Source organism: Bos indicus, chromosome 5 (assembly GCF_029378745.1).
Source record: "Bos indicus isolate NIAB-ARS_2022 breed Sahiwal x Tharparkar chromosome 5, NIAB-ARS_B.indTharparkar_mat_pri_1.0, whole genome shotgun sequence".
Classification (NCBI taxonomy): Eukaryota; Metazoa; Chordata; class Mammalia; order Artiodactyla; family Bovidae; genus Bos; species Bos indicus.
The window spans coordinates 26,056,171-26,070,213 of NC_091764.1; the positions used below are offsets into that span (position 1 = coordinate 26,056,171).

At 48.3% G+C, this 14,043-nt stretch overlaps 1 long non-coding RNA gene across 1 annotated transcript; it reads left to right on the plus strand.

Moving 5' to 3' along the window:
• Nucleotides 1-2,298: 2,298 nt before the first annotated feature.
• On the plus strand, nt 2,299-7,197 carry LOC109559013 (uncharacterized). Its single transcript, XR_011566544.1, has 2 exons — nt 2,299-3,837; nt 4,143-7,197. It is a non-coding gene; the product is annotated as an uncharacterized lncRNA (long non-coding RNA).
• The last annotated feature ends 6,846 nt before the right edge of the window (nt 7,198-14,043 follow it).

Below are 14,043 nucleotides of genomic sequence, written 5' to 3' on the forward strand. Positions count from 1 at the left end.
CCTCCTGAGAAGACATCTGCTGCTGCTGCTAAGTCACTTCTACATGGCATCAATTATGGTGAAAGTGTTAGTCGCTCAATCAAGTCCCACTCTGTGCAACCCCATGGACTGTAGCCCAGGCTCCTCTGTCCATGGAATTCTCCAGGCAAGAATACTGGAGTGGGTAGCCATTCCCTTCTCCAGAGTATCTTCTCTACCCAGGGATCGAACCCAGGTTTATCTGCATTGCAAGAGGCTTGTTTACCATCTGAGCTACCAGGAAGCCCAGTTATAGTGGTGGGGTCTAAACAGGGCTAGGGAGGCATACCCAGCACCAGACCCAGCTCTCTGCTGCTCCTCTTCCCAACACCTACAACCCCAAATTCCCACTTTGGGGGATTAAAAAAAATCTTAAAGGAACCTCAAAGAGCTGCTCAGAAACTCTCAGCTCCAGGGAATCTTCTCTCTCTCAGGGAATCTGAAAAGGAGAGATTGGTTCTTTTAAGCATTCACCGCCTTAGACCACAAAGGGGCCTTATCTTTTGGTCCTTAGGTGATCCTTGACCACCATCTCTGATGTGGAACCACCTGCAAAGTACTGGAAGAAGGAATGAGAAGATGGTGGAGGTGCACAAGGAGATCTGGTATTAGAAAGGGTTTCCAATCCCAGTTCTAGAGTGTTCCCATCAGTTCACCATGTACCTCAAGTGTGCACGTCAAGCTAAATCTACAGGTTGAAGGGAGTTGGGACAACTGGAACCTAAAAGTATCCTTTTCCAAATCTGTGGTACAAGGGTGCCCTTGAAAAACTGCTACAGGCAAGGTGGACGGTCAGCCAAACACACTGGGTGGGCATCACACACCCACCTCAAGCTCTTTCCTTCCCTGGTCCCAGTTTTTGGTCTCAAGAGGAGGATTAGTTAGGTGTGATTCAAGTTATCCAGATAATTAACTGTGGAAGCACGAGTTTGTGTGTGTATGTGTTTTAATGCCACTCCTTTGGCCTCCAAAGAGGCCAAAAAAAAAAAAAAAAAAAAAAAATCTGTTCCCTAGCTCCTCCTACTTTCCATGCACCTCCCCAGCTTATACCCCCAAATCCTAGTTCCGGAAAAAAAATCCTAGAGGGACAAACTTTCCTGATTTACCATTTTCCCCACCTGCAACTCTGTCCCCTCCCCCTCCCCAATTTTTTTTTTCTCTCTTCGCTTCTTTAAAAAAAAAACGAAGAAGAAGGAATTTTCAATAGTCCCACTTGTCAAGCGAAGACCATCTTTTAACCTTCAACAGCAGCGAAAGCCGTGTGAACTCTCGGTGAACCAAGATTGAAGTCATAAATCACGCGTACAAAGGCGGCTGCGGAGGCTGGCGCGGGCTGCTGCACCTTTAACGCTTTCTGGGGCTGACAGGCGGCGGCCCAGCTAAAGTTCACAGCGCCCGGGGAGGGCCCGCCCCCGCCTCCCCTCCTCCCGCCGGCCCCGGCCCGCCCCGGCCCGGCCCGCGCGCCGCCGCCCCAGCCCGGCCAGGGAGGCCCCTGAGTTGCTCTCGCAAGGGGAGAGGGAGGCGTTTTCCCTCCCGTCAGCCCGCTCCGGGCCGGCCGGCCGTGGATCTCCGTACCCCGCCCCCCCAACTCAATCCACCCTCGTCCCTCCCTGCTTGCTTTATTTAAACAGGCAACTAGATCTACACGGACACGATAATTCAGCTGGTTTTGTCTTTGGCATTTTCTGCAGGACCCCAAGAGAAAGAACTTCCACTCCGTTCTCCCTCCAGAAGTGGCATCCTTCATCTCTGTCTGTCCAAGCCAATTATACAGATCCTTGGAGTTCCAACAGGGTCTGAGTCATTGGAACCGAGAACACCTGGCTGAAACATGCCTTATAATTAGAAAGGATTTTTTCTTTACCGTTTCTTTCTTTTCTTTCTTTTTAAAAGAGGGCTGGAATGACCGTCCTTGACTAGGGCAGAGAAGCTGGGGTGAGGAAAGGGATAGACCATCACCAGGGCCCAGCTTGCGGCCCTTTGCAGACAGATCTCCCCAAGTCGGACTTGCTTCCTTTCCTCGGCCTTTCGGCTGCCTCCTCCTCCTCCGTTCGTTTGGTCCTTCCCCCACTGTCTTCTCCTCTGTTTAATTAAAGTTCAGCGACTCCACTTGCCTCTCCTCAGAAAGCCGAAACCAGACAGCCCAGCAGCCGCGGGCCGAGCGGTCCCAGCACAACCACCGGCCCAGCCGGCTGGGCCTCCCCTGGCCCGCCTCCATTCACCGGCGCCGATCTCCGAGACCCCGGTCCCTGGGCCATCCACCGTCCCGCAGGTGTGCAGCCGCCGGCTTGGGGGATCTGAATGCTAGGGCTGGGACAGGAGTATCCTCTTACCCTAGACCCTCATGTTGCACCAGAAAGTTAAGAGGGTGGGTGGGTACACCCCGACTCAGGCATTCCACTCCCCAAAACCCGTCGCTGACTAATCTGATATGACAAAAGCCCCGTGATGGATTTGGTATATGTTAATTCACAATGCCCTTTCCTCCAGAATTTAACTATAAGTTAATACACACCGGAAACCACGAGCAAACACGCTCGTTAATGGGCTTAGGTATTAGCGAGTCCTAACGATGCATACAAATGTGCTCTGCCTCTGTAGGCCCCTCAAGATTTATGGGCCTTGAGCTCTCTGAAGCTGTAAACAAGGAGGAAAAAAAGAGAAAGAGAGAGAGACTGGGGGTGAAGAGACAGAGGCTTGACTCACCCCTCCAGATTCTGGGAGAGAAGTGATCTCTGCAAGTGGATTCTTACCTATTTTCCTTTCCTTGCAAGCTTGCTGTGTGGGTTTTGAAACTGGTCTGGGGGTGGTGTTTGCGACTGAATGCTGGTGTGTGTGGGCAATGTTTTGTTTGTGTGCTAGGGTAAGAGCATGCCAGCCTACTGCGAATTGCTGTTCCAGGGCCTGACTATAACAGGCATTTGTGGATATATACCTGTGTGTGCACCATGCTAGGGGTGTGTGTGTGTGTGTGTGTGTGTGTGTGTGTACATGTGCACGTGTGACAAGCAGGCCTCCCTCTGGGCCAGGCTGCTGCTCCCCCCACCCCCAAACCCGGTGAACAAATCTCTAACAACAATCATAATAACGATAAATAATAACAATAAAAACAGTAGTTAACAGTCCCTCCCTAGCAGGATAACAATAAAATGCAAGAGGAGATATTTTGAGGAGGGGACAGGAGAAGGAGTCATGATCACAGCAACCCAGGGAGAAAGAAAGGAAGGAAGTTAGCTTCTTTCTATGCCCTTGTGGGGCTGGGTTTGGGAACCCCCTCCCCAGATAAGGTCCTCCGCCAGAGGAGGAGAAGGCGAGGCTGCAGGCTGCTCTCTCTTGTTTCTCTTTCTCGGCTTTTGCTTTGTCTGATCGGGGAGGAACCCCACGTAAGAGGAGGGTTAGTAGCTCTGGGGATTCTTTGGAACCCCTGTTTTAAAGAGGAATTAAAGCATATAGGGTCAGGGCCTACAGGAGCAGAAAGGGAAGAGGGGATGATCACAGCCAGGGTCCAGGCCCAGCGAGTGAGCTGCCGAGGTGCCCGAGTTGGAGTTGTCTGGGAGGACCAGCCGCGGGCAGAGATCCACGCTGAAAAACATTTATGGCCTTGTCGGAGAGAAGGGAGAGCGCGAGGCAAGACCAGGGAAGTTGCCTTCCTGGGGTCTTAAAAAAAGAGAGTGAGAGAGGGGGGACAGTGAGAGAGAAAGAAAGGAGGGTTTGAGGCACGCAGAATTTTCCTTCGCGGGCTTGGAGCGGAGAGGATTTCCATAAAGGAAGAGAAGCGCAGGGTCCCGGATACGTCCACGTCCGCCTCATTCTATGCAGGTACAATTTTCTGGTCATCTTATGAATTTATGTATTGAGGGGAGGATGAAATAAGAGGGGTAGAGATGCGACCTACGCTTCTCGGGGGAGGAAGTCGTCCCACAGTTTCGGGTCTAACGAAATCCCCTCTTAAAAATAATCGTATGCAAAAAAAAAAGAGAAAGAAAATCAAAAAAGGAATACAAAAACAAATTAGCTAACTTTAAAAAGAGAAATAAGATAAAACGATCATAACAAGTGGGTGTGAAAACTTAAAAAATTTTAAGTCACAAACCTTTTAAGGGGTTTGGATTCTTTTTTAACAGCCGGTGACCCATCTGGTCGGAAAAGACGGAGAAACACTTTTCACTGAGTCACTTCTTTAAAACCAGTGTAGACATACAAAGATCCGAAAGAGACCCTTGGGCGTCCTAGTATTTGAGAACCGTGCGGAGTGGAGGACACTGCCATAACCAACCCGGCAAAATAACAATAAGAGGAAAGAACTGCGGTCGGTGGAAGCACTGAGCGCGGAGCGCGCAGAGAGGGCCCAGGTCTGGGTTCCAGGCAGCCGCCCGCCGAGGCAGCTGCCCTGGGCGACGGGGCGAAGTGCGGGCCCGCACCGGCAGGCGACCCCGCTGAGTCTCAGCCTCCCCGGGTCGGCCTGCAGCCCTCTTCTCCCAAGCCTCCGCGGCTCTCCTGGCTCTCTCGGCTTGGATGCCCGGTCGGTCGGGGGGCTTCCTTGATGCGAGGATTTGGGGCCTAAAACTGGGGACAGTGACTCAAGCCAGACTCTGCTTCATTTTTTCTCCCCCAGGCCTCTCCACTTGCCCAAGCTCTCAGCCACCGGTCGGCTGACTTAGAAGGGGCTTCTGGGCTGCTCCCACCAACTCCTGCCTGATTTCCCAAAGTCCAGCGACCTCCAGTCCTCTTTAGAGGGGAAATAGCACCACCCAGACACCTCTGCACTGTATTCTCAGCAGGAAACTCGCGAAGAAGAAGAAGAAAGGCGGCTTAGAGTCCTGTTTACATCTCGGTCTACACGTCCCTTGGCGGCTGGAGAGTTTATTTATACCTCCCACTATAACTCTCTCTGTTTGGAGGCACTGGTGGCTCTATTGACAGACTGATGTCTAGAAAATATTGCTCTATCTCGAACCATACCTAAATGTGCTGTGGTTGTGTTTACAGATTTATGCTTGAGGAAAATATAATTATTTCCATTGTATTTGTGCATATACAGTAGTTGTAAGAGCAGATTTATATATAGGAAAATATACGACTCTCTTCTAGCCATCCAGCTTTATGGACATTTGATATCCTGACAGATTTACAGCTCTGAGCAGCTATATAGATAAATGTATATCGTTGGAATTATGTATCAGGAGATATATACTTATTGATTGTGATATAGAGTAGTTAGAGCACTCACTTAGAGCCATATATGGCTCTGGAGATATTTCTATATTATTATCACTATATATAGGCATATCTATTTATAACTACATAGTTATAAAAATAGACATAAGTAATTATAGTCCTATATGTACATGCTGCTATCTCGCAAGAGTTATAGACACTTGCGAATATAACTCTATAGAGATATCTGTATGTATATAAGGGTGTAATTATCTCATGATGTGTGTGTATTTGGGCTTAGGTCAGTCTATCTCTGTTCAGGCATATTTATACGCAGGGGCTGGGAGAGACTTGTTCAGGAAATGTTTTCAGAGGGCCAACAGAGCAGCTGGATCTGGCCGACTAGGAAACCAGCTAGCGGAGTTCTTTACTTATGGAGGGATGGAGTTACAGGAGGGTAAACAGAGCAGGGGAAGTCAAAAGGAGGGACATTGGGGCTCAGCACGGAGAGTCAGGGAGGAAAGAGGTAAACAGTGGGCACCCACTGAAAGTGGAACCAATTTTGTGACGGGCTGACATAGGTGGCACAGAAGGGAAGGCAGTGAACTGTCCTACCACCCAGATGGAGGTAGGATATCCTACCATCACCACTGATGGAGGCAGGGAACAGATCTTGAAGGGCCTTAGGTTTGGCTTTTGATGAACCAAAGATTGGCTACCATTCAGCCCCTCTCATATGCCTGGTGCCTTTCTCTTGAACCCTAATTTTGGGGTCTCTAAGGAGTAGGCTTTAGAGATGAAGACATTTGGGAGGGATGGAGCAGGAAGTGGGGTACACTTTTGTCCCTGCTGCTCTCCGGTAATACGGCCAGGAAACCAAGGTAATGTGACCCCATAAAGCTTGCTTTAGCCTGGGCCTCCTGTGCTCCTGAGGAGTCTGGTGGATGGAGGGGTGAATTTTTCAGTATTGGGCCTATTCTGATAGGAGTTTGGGGAGGTCCTCCCCACCCTCCTTCTCTGAGGCCTGGGCTTTTGGGCCAAATTCTCCTCCTTTGGGCCACTTCTGATCTGTTGGTCCCCAAATTGGGATTCTTAGGGGCCTCTTTAGCTCCCTAATAGCCCTGCCTTGAGCCTTTATGGGGAGAATATGACCTTAATGAGGAGGGAACATGGAACTGAACCTCTGTCCCTCACTTCTACTCATCCACACGGCTCTCCCAGCAGCCCCTTCCAGATGCCACGGAGCCCAGGCTCCACAGTTCTTCTGCACCAACCATCCCCTGGGAAAAAAGACACCGTCAACCTCATTTCGTTATTTTTTGAAAACCTGAGAGTTGCAGGCATGTTTGCTGAATGGTTTGCATGAAGGAGTTTCCTGGCTCTTAGTTTCAGCAGCCAGCAGGGCTTCCAAGATCTTTAGGATGCTGGAAGGGAGTGGAAATCCCTCAGCTGGGGTTAAAAGCCAAGCACCAGCTTCCACACACCCCTACCCACTAGATTGGAGCTCCGGAGCACGGACTCTCTCTGACACCTGGCACAGAGGAATTGCCCAATAGGTACTTGTAGTAAACTGAATGGCAACCAATTCAAAGGCTTTTGGCAGAGGGAGTTTCACCTTTCCCAGCCACTGGCCACCACAGGCTAGGGCATCTGGGTGCATGGACGGGAGCCTGGCTGGGGGATCACGTGGTCGCTGGCCACAGGAGCTCTGCTGGGGCCAGTGGTTAGTGCCAGGGCAAGAGAGTAGCTCCAGCCCTAAGATGGGAGGTTAGGGACTGGAGCGAGGCACCTGGAGCCAGGAAATAGGGGAGGGGGCAAGTCAGGCTCTGCCCTCTGCCCTCAGTCTCCTGATTTTCCAGAATCCCAAATATATTAAAACTAAACCAGAGTCAAGACCTGGGTTGGGCTAGAGCTGCCAGTGGGCCTGAGAGTTCCAAAGAGGAAACACCACCTGATCCATTAAGAAATATACAAATGAAATAAACATAAATCAGCTGGAGGCAGTTAGCCTGGCTGAGGAAATGCCGGATGCCTCAGGCCTGCTCTGTGGATGCTACCAAACTGATCAGAATTAATGTTTAAAAAAATTTGAGATGGGGCTTCCTAGGCGGCTCAGTGGTAAAGAATCCACCTGCAAATGCGGGAGACATGGGTTCAATCCCTAGTCTGGGAAGATTCCACATGCCACAGAGCAACTAAGCCCATGCACCACAAATGATCAAGCCTGTGCTCTAGAGCCCAGGAGCCTCAATTACTGAGCCCAAGTGCCACGACTACTGAAGCCCCCATGCCCTAGAGCCTGTGCTCTGCAACAAAAGAAGCCACAGCAATGAGAAGCCTGCACATCACCACTAGAGAGTAGCCCCCACTTTCTACAACCAGAGAAAAGCCTATGCAATGACAAAGACCCAGCACAGCCAAAAATATAAATAAATAAAGTTATCAAAAAATTTTTTTTAACTTTAAAAAGGTTCAGATTTTCTGCTGCAGTAACATTTAGGTTGTTTCATATAGTTATTTCTTAATTGTCATAATCCCCCTGCTTCGGTCCCTGTAGAATAATTCCTTCTGGGAGTTGGGGGCAGGCAGTCACTGGCATGGGGTGAGATAGTCAGGTTCAGAGATCCCCATCTAGTGAGGATCCAGGTCTGCAGGATCCCATCAAGTCTTGGAGCAGGGAGGCCCCTGCTTTGGTTTCTATTTCCTCTCAGAACACTTAGAGGCAATCTGCCTGGGGTCTGGATAAGGGACTGAAGTCTGGAAAGTGGGCTAAGTTAAACCTGGAATTTCATTTCTAGTCCCCCAGTTTTTGACAGTTTCCTCTGCAGACAATCTGTACCCTCACCCTCCAACACCTAATGCCCACCGATGGATTGTGGCTACTTTCTTTACGGAAATGCAGAGAGAGAGTTGAGGGGCTGACATTTACATATGTTTGCCTAAGCTGGACTCTGGGCAGGTGTCTCTAGGCTCAGGCCAGGAGGTGGGGATGGTTTGCTATAAACCTCAGAACTTGCAGGGTTCAAATAACAACCGTCTTTGGTCAAAAGGCAGGAAACGAAGAGACCCAGGCAGTCAACTGTACACTATTGAGCCTGGAGAGGTTGGGTCCCTTTACCTGGGCTGGAATGACTGTTAGCTGTTTCTGGGTCCCAGACCCCCTTGAGAAGCTGATAAAAACAATCTGCTGTGTCCCCAGCAAAGGCAAATACACAGTGTGGACAGTCGCCAGGATGATAGGGAGCTGGGAAGACCAGGATCTCTGGGTTGGGCGTCCCTAATTGATATATTATTTACCCTTTCTTTCTGCGACCCATCCCCAGTTGTCTGCTTCTTGTCCTCTCTGAGTCCCCTTGCTTGGGAGTCAGTTCCTCTCCAGGTACAAGCCCTGCCTTTCTAGGCAAATCCCTTTTCCTGCTTTCCTGCTGGATCACAGGCACCAGGCCGAGGCCTTGCACGTTTCTGCAAGCTCCTTATCTGCTCTCCTGCAGAAACCAGGCAACTGGCTGTTAACTGAAGCCTGGTCTCCTCTGCCCAATTATTCCAGTAATTCCTGAGGGTGGGGGAGTCTGGGGGCATCTTGGCAGAGTGGAGGCCTGGCTATAAGGGGACCAATTCCCATCTCTAGTGGAAACTTGGATGCAAGGAGCAAGTTGCAATTGCTATAATAATAGTCATAATAATAACAATAATAATTTATTTAGCATATCATTAGATGTGTATTTACTGTCTTCCCTCTGCTTTTTTACAAGTGTCTCCTAAGGAATTCTCACAACACCCAGGGGAGACAATAATAAGCTAATTACCACCCTTCAGCTCCCTCTCCTCCTCCCATCCACAAAGTCACCCTCTCTGAGATGGAGTGTTTACAGAACCCCTCCCCCAGTGTTTTACACCTGCTTAACAGTCTCTCCAGTCCCAATTCTTCTCTCCTGTTCCCAGCCTTTTCCATTCCTGTTTCCGAAGTCGGAGGAGAGAGTTGGGAAGTTGGGAGGAGAAGAGTTGTAAGTATTAATATTGTCTCCCTGACATCACAGTGATATTTAGGATAATGTGGGAGAAATCCAATTCTTACTTCTCTGATTGCCCTTTTTGGGGGCAGAAACTGCTTGCACAGTTTCTAGGCAGATCAGGTTAAAGAGAGAACTTGTGCTGCCATGATGCCAAAACATCTGAATCAAGTGTAGGAGGACGGCCCATCCTGCAAACATAGCAACATCAGGGGCCTTCAGACCTGTTCAGACCAGATCTCGGAGGTGCCAGGCCCCACATGTCTATTGGCTTTTTTGGCAATAGAAGCCACAGGGGCTTCCCTGGTGGCTCAGATGGTAAAGAATCTGCCGTCAATGCAGGAGACCTAGGTTCGATCCCTGGGTTGGGAAGATCCCCTGGAGAAAGGAATGGCAAGCCATTCTAGTATTCTTGCCTGGAGAATTCCATGGACAGAGGAGACTGACAGACTACAATCCATGGGGTTGCAAAGAGTCAAATATGACTGAGTGAGTAACAATTTTTTTTTCATCTTTTCACAGATTATAATTAAAACACAAACCAGACACATGTTTTTGGATGACAAATTCTAAAAGGCCCCCAGGAATCCCAGTAATATGCAGAGCACACTCCTAGTTACTCAGTGCTCAGCCCCAACCCTGGGTGGAGAACTGACGTGGCTGTCATGGTAGCCTTGGTCAGAGACAAAGCTGCTTGGCCAGTCATTGAGATCTTGGGTGTTGCTGCTTAGACAGCCGGAACGCTGAGGGCAGCCCTCCACCTCTCCCTCCACCCAAGTACACAATTGCTCCTGGAAAGAAGCCAGTCCAGGGTGGAGGGTACAAGACTCAGATAAAGTCAGTATCAAGGCAAACTGGAAAAGTTAGAATTGCATTTACTTTTTGCCTCTTTAAACCCTAGGTGACATAGTGACCCTTCTTAGCAGGTCCTCTAGCTCTTTGGGTGTCTTGTCTTCTTTTTCTGGCCCTCATGTCTTTCTGCTGCCCATACTTTCCACTGTACGCCTCTGGCCTTTCTATATCCCCAGTCCTATCAAAGCTTACTTATCCTGAGTTCCAGCTCAGTATCCATGGGGTAAAAGCTGGATTGCCAGATTAGGAAACCTTAACCAATGTGTGCACATGTACATCCTCCCAGGAAATTGTGTGCTTTTAGGTAGGGGTCTGCAGGAGCCATTGCCCAGGTGGAAAGAAGTAGCTATGATGATGGAATTTCAGATCCATGGCAGGTGGCATAATACAGATTTGTGTGAGGGTGGTGTACAATTTTTCTTAAAACCATATCATGAAGACAGCCACCCATCCTGTCTCTGGGGAAGAGCATCTTTGCCCTAAACCTAAGGTTTCCAGGCTGCTTAGAAGAGTCCAGAATGCATTCTTCCTCTTTTATCGCCCATTTTTGAGAGGTCAAATTAAGTTGGGGAAAGACTGGATTCCATGCAGTGAGAAGATTATACATGAATTATCAGGGTCTGGGCTTCTGATTTGTTCCGAATATGGTAATTATTCATTCCATGACTCAGTTCCAATTCATGGGTAGTGTCCTGAAGCCCTCTCAATACTCATAACTATAATAGCTTCCATTTATAGAGGATTACTATATGCCAGGTGCTTTATACTGAATTTGATGAGGAAATGTAGTCTCAGAAAGGTTAAGTCACCTGCCCAAGGTCGCTTAGCCAGGTTTGAACCCTGGCTGTGTGTTTCCCCATCTGCTAGGTTTTCATAGTTCCAAATCATGCCTCCTGGGTTAAAAAAAAAAAAGAACATAACCAGGGAAAGGAAAAAAAAATTTTTTTTAAATAGTTTGACATCCTCTGGACGTGCAGAGGCGGCCCTGTGAGGAACTTCTATACTGGCTTCTGCAGTGGTAGATCCAAGTGCACATAACTCAAAATTTCCATCTCCCTGAATTCTACTTTATTGGCAGTCTGTGATTTTTTCTTTCAGCATGATGACTAGCCTTACCACTTAGAGTCCAACCCTTTCCCAAGACTGGAGATAGAGCCAGAGTTGAGGCACCTCATCTCTAGTGGAGTTCTTGAGTTCCCACTTCCCCAGGCAGAGTCTAGCTTTCTTGTAAGGCTCAGCCAACGTGAAACTGAGAAGCATCTAGAGATTAATCTTCAGAGCCCCTCGTCTCCCTGAGCATCCCCGCTAAGCACTACTTTTCTGGTTCTAGCCTTGTTTGATAAAGTATCCCAGCGGTGCTTTTGTATTTTAAAGGATGTGATGTGCAGAGGACTGCACTTAACACCATGTGCTCTAACGGTGGAACTTAAGGCATTTCAGTGGCGGGATAATTGGGGAGGGGGAAAACAGAGCTTTCCCAGGGGCTTTATACTGCATCACTGCATAAGGCTGATCCTGCATCTCATTATCCATTAACTTCAGATGAAAGCTATAAAATTGGATCCCTTTATTCTGATTTTTGAAGCTAAGCAGAGACTGGGCTGATATCTCTGTTTTTACCTGGCTGCTGGCATCCTCCAGACACCCTCCCCATTGTCCTGCCCCATCTTGTCTTTGCCTCCCTCCCCTCAGGGGCAGAGTCCTCAAGGGAGACGGCTCCCCATGGTGTGTCTGCAGGGGCCCTGTGCAGAAGGTTGAGTTGTCAAATGAGGAGACACCACAGCTAACACCCCCACTCCTCCAACCCCCACCAGCTCTGGAATGAAGATGGAGAGTTTTCTGTGCCTGGTTTGGTTCACAGAGACACATAGTCCATCATTTGATTTGCTACAAAGAGTATTCCTTCCCTGCCCCCCAGCATCCTCTAGTTTTTGCTTAGAGTTTCAGAGCTGGAAGGATCTGAGTGATAACCTAATCGAACCACTTCATTGTAAAGGAAGGGAAACTGAGGCTCAGACAGAGACCAGAACCCAAGCATTCTGATCCTCAAACCATCCTTCCCAGTATACCACACTGCACCTGGCTCTCTGCATTTCCGCTAGATACTTTTGTAATTTCTTCCTCCAAAACCCAGAATTTGAGCTTGATTCCCATGGCAGAGAACAGAGATACCAACCATCATGATAATGTGGACTTTCTTGCTTGGTTATGGCCACTTTTTTGGCACATGCCTTATCATACCCACACCACACTCCACAATCCCATTGGAGCCCATCTGTGATTTCTGTGAAATTAGAAAGTGTTAGTCACTCAGTCATGTCTGACTCTTTGTAACCCCACGGACTATAGCCTGCCAGGCTCCCCTGTCCATGGACTTCTCCAGGCAAGAATACTGGAGTGAGTAGCCATTCCCTTCTCCAGGGGATCTTCCTGACCCAGGGATCGAACCTGGGTCTCCTGCATTAAAGGTGGATTCTTTACTGTCTAAGCCACCAGGGAAGCCCTGTGAAATTAGAGGGCCTCTCTAATAAACAGGGGAAGACCCTGTTTCTGTGCCACCGTATGTGTCAGTTCCCCTCAATCCACTCTCTAGAGCTGCCCAAGACCTGGAGAGGGGCTGAAGGTCTCAGAGCAAAGAGCAAAGGGATAAGTGCACTTTTCTTTGCAAGGGAAGAGGGTTGAACTTAGCACAAAGAATGCTGATGATATATAAGAAGAATTTGCCAGTCATGAACATTGTTAGACACCTGTGCTCACTGAACATATCAGGTAATTCTCACCCCCTGAGACGGTCAAGTTAACCTCACATGGTTCCTTCTAGTCCACAGATTCTGGTTGGAAACTTCCTTTTCCCAGTGTTTGGTGGTCTGTCTAATTCCAGAGTCCTCAGACAGTGCTTACTCAGTTTACCACTGGGCTTTGGCTCCGGAATACATTTTTAAATCTCATGTTGGCCCCAACCAACTTTCCCATCTCTAAGGAACCAAACAAAATTAAATCAATTCAGGAACAAAATTCACCAGATCACTTATCAGTTTGACGTGGGCACAATAGCACTGGACTAGGGGGTCTAGGGACTTGATGTCTGTTTTAGGCTTTGCGTCACCCCAAATTCCTATGTTGAAGTCTTACCCCCCCAGTACTGGAGAATGTGACTGTATTTAGATATGGGGCCTTTAAAGAGATAATCAAGACAAAATGAGGACATAGTGGCGGACCTTAATTCAACTTGGCTGATGTCCAAGGAAGAGATTAGGACACAGAAAAACCAGGTGGACCCCAAGACCATGTGAAAAGGATCACGAGAGAAGCCTCTAAAGGATTCAACCATACCAACACTTTGGTCTTGGACTTCTAGCCTCCAGAAATGTGAAAAAAATAAATTTCTATTGTTTTAGCCACCTACTCTGTGGGTAGTTTGTTATGACAGCCTTAACAAATATGGTGTCTAGATGTGTCTCAGCTGTCCACTCACTGTGTGACCTTGGACAAGTCATTTAAAACTCTCCACACCTTAGGACTTCCCCAGTGGTCCACTAGTTAAGACGCCGAACTTCCAATGCAGGTGGCGCATGTTTGATCCCTGGTCAGGGCACTAAGATCCCACCTGCTGTAGGGTATGGCCAAAAAATAAATAACGAAACCAAAAAACAAAAACCAAAAGCTCTCCAAGTCTCAGTTTCTACATGAACTCTAAAGGTTCCTTCAATACCTAACATTCTGTGATTCCACATGAAAAGAAAGCACCAGTTATGATACACAGCTTCTACTGTCTTGCCAGTGTTATTAGTTATAAGCAGACACAGGTCCAGATACAAGCACTCATGCAATCACACACAGCCTTGCATCAGAACTTTTTTCTTCCAAGTGTATAGCCACGAACACAGCCCTTTCCTCTTTTAGATCTTGGTATACATCCAGCTTTCGATGCAAAGCCTTTTGGGTTCCCTGACCCTCAGGTGCTGTGGGTGCATCTTGCACAAATTGGTTGAAATGAGAACATTTT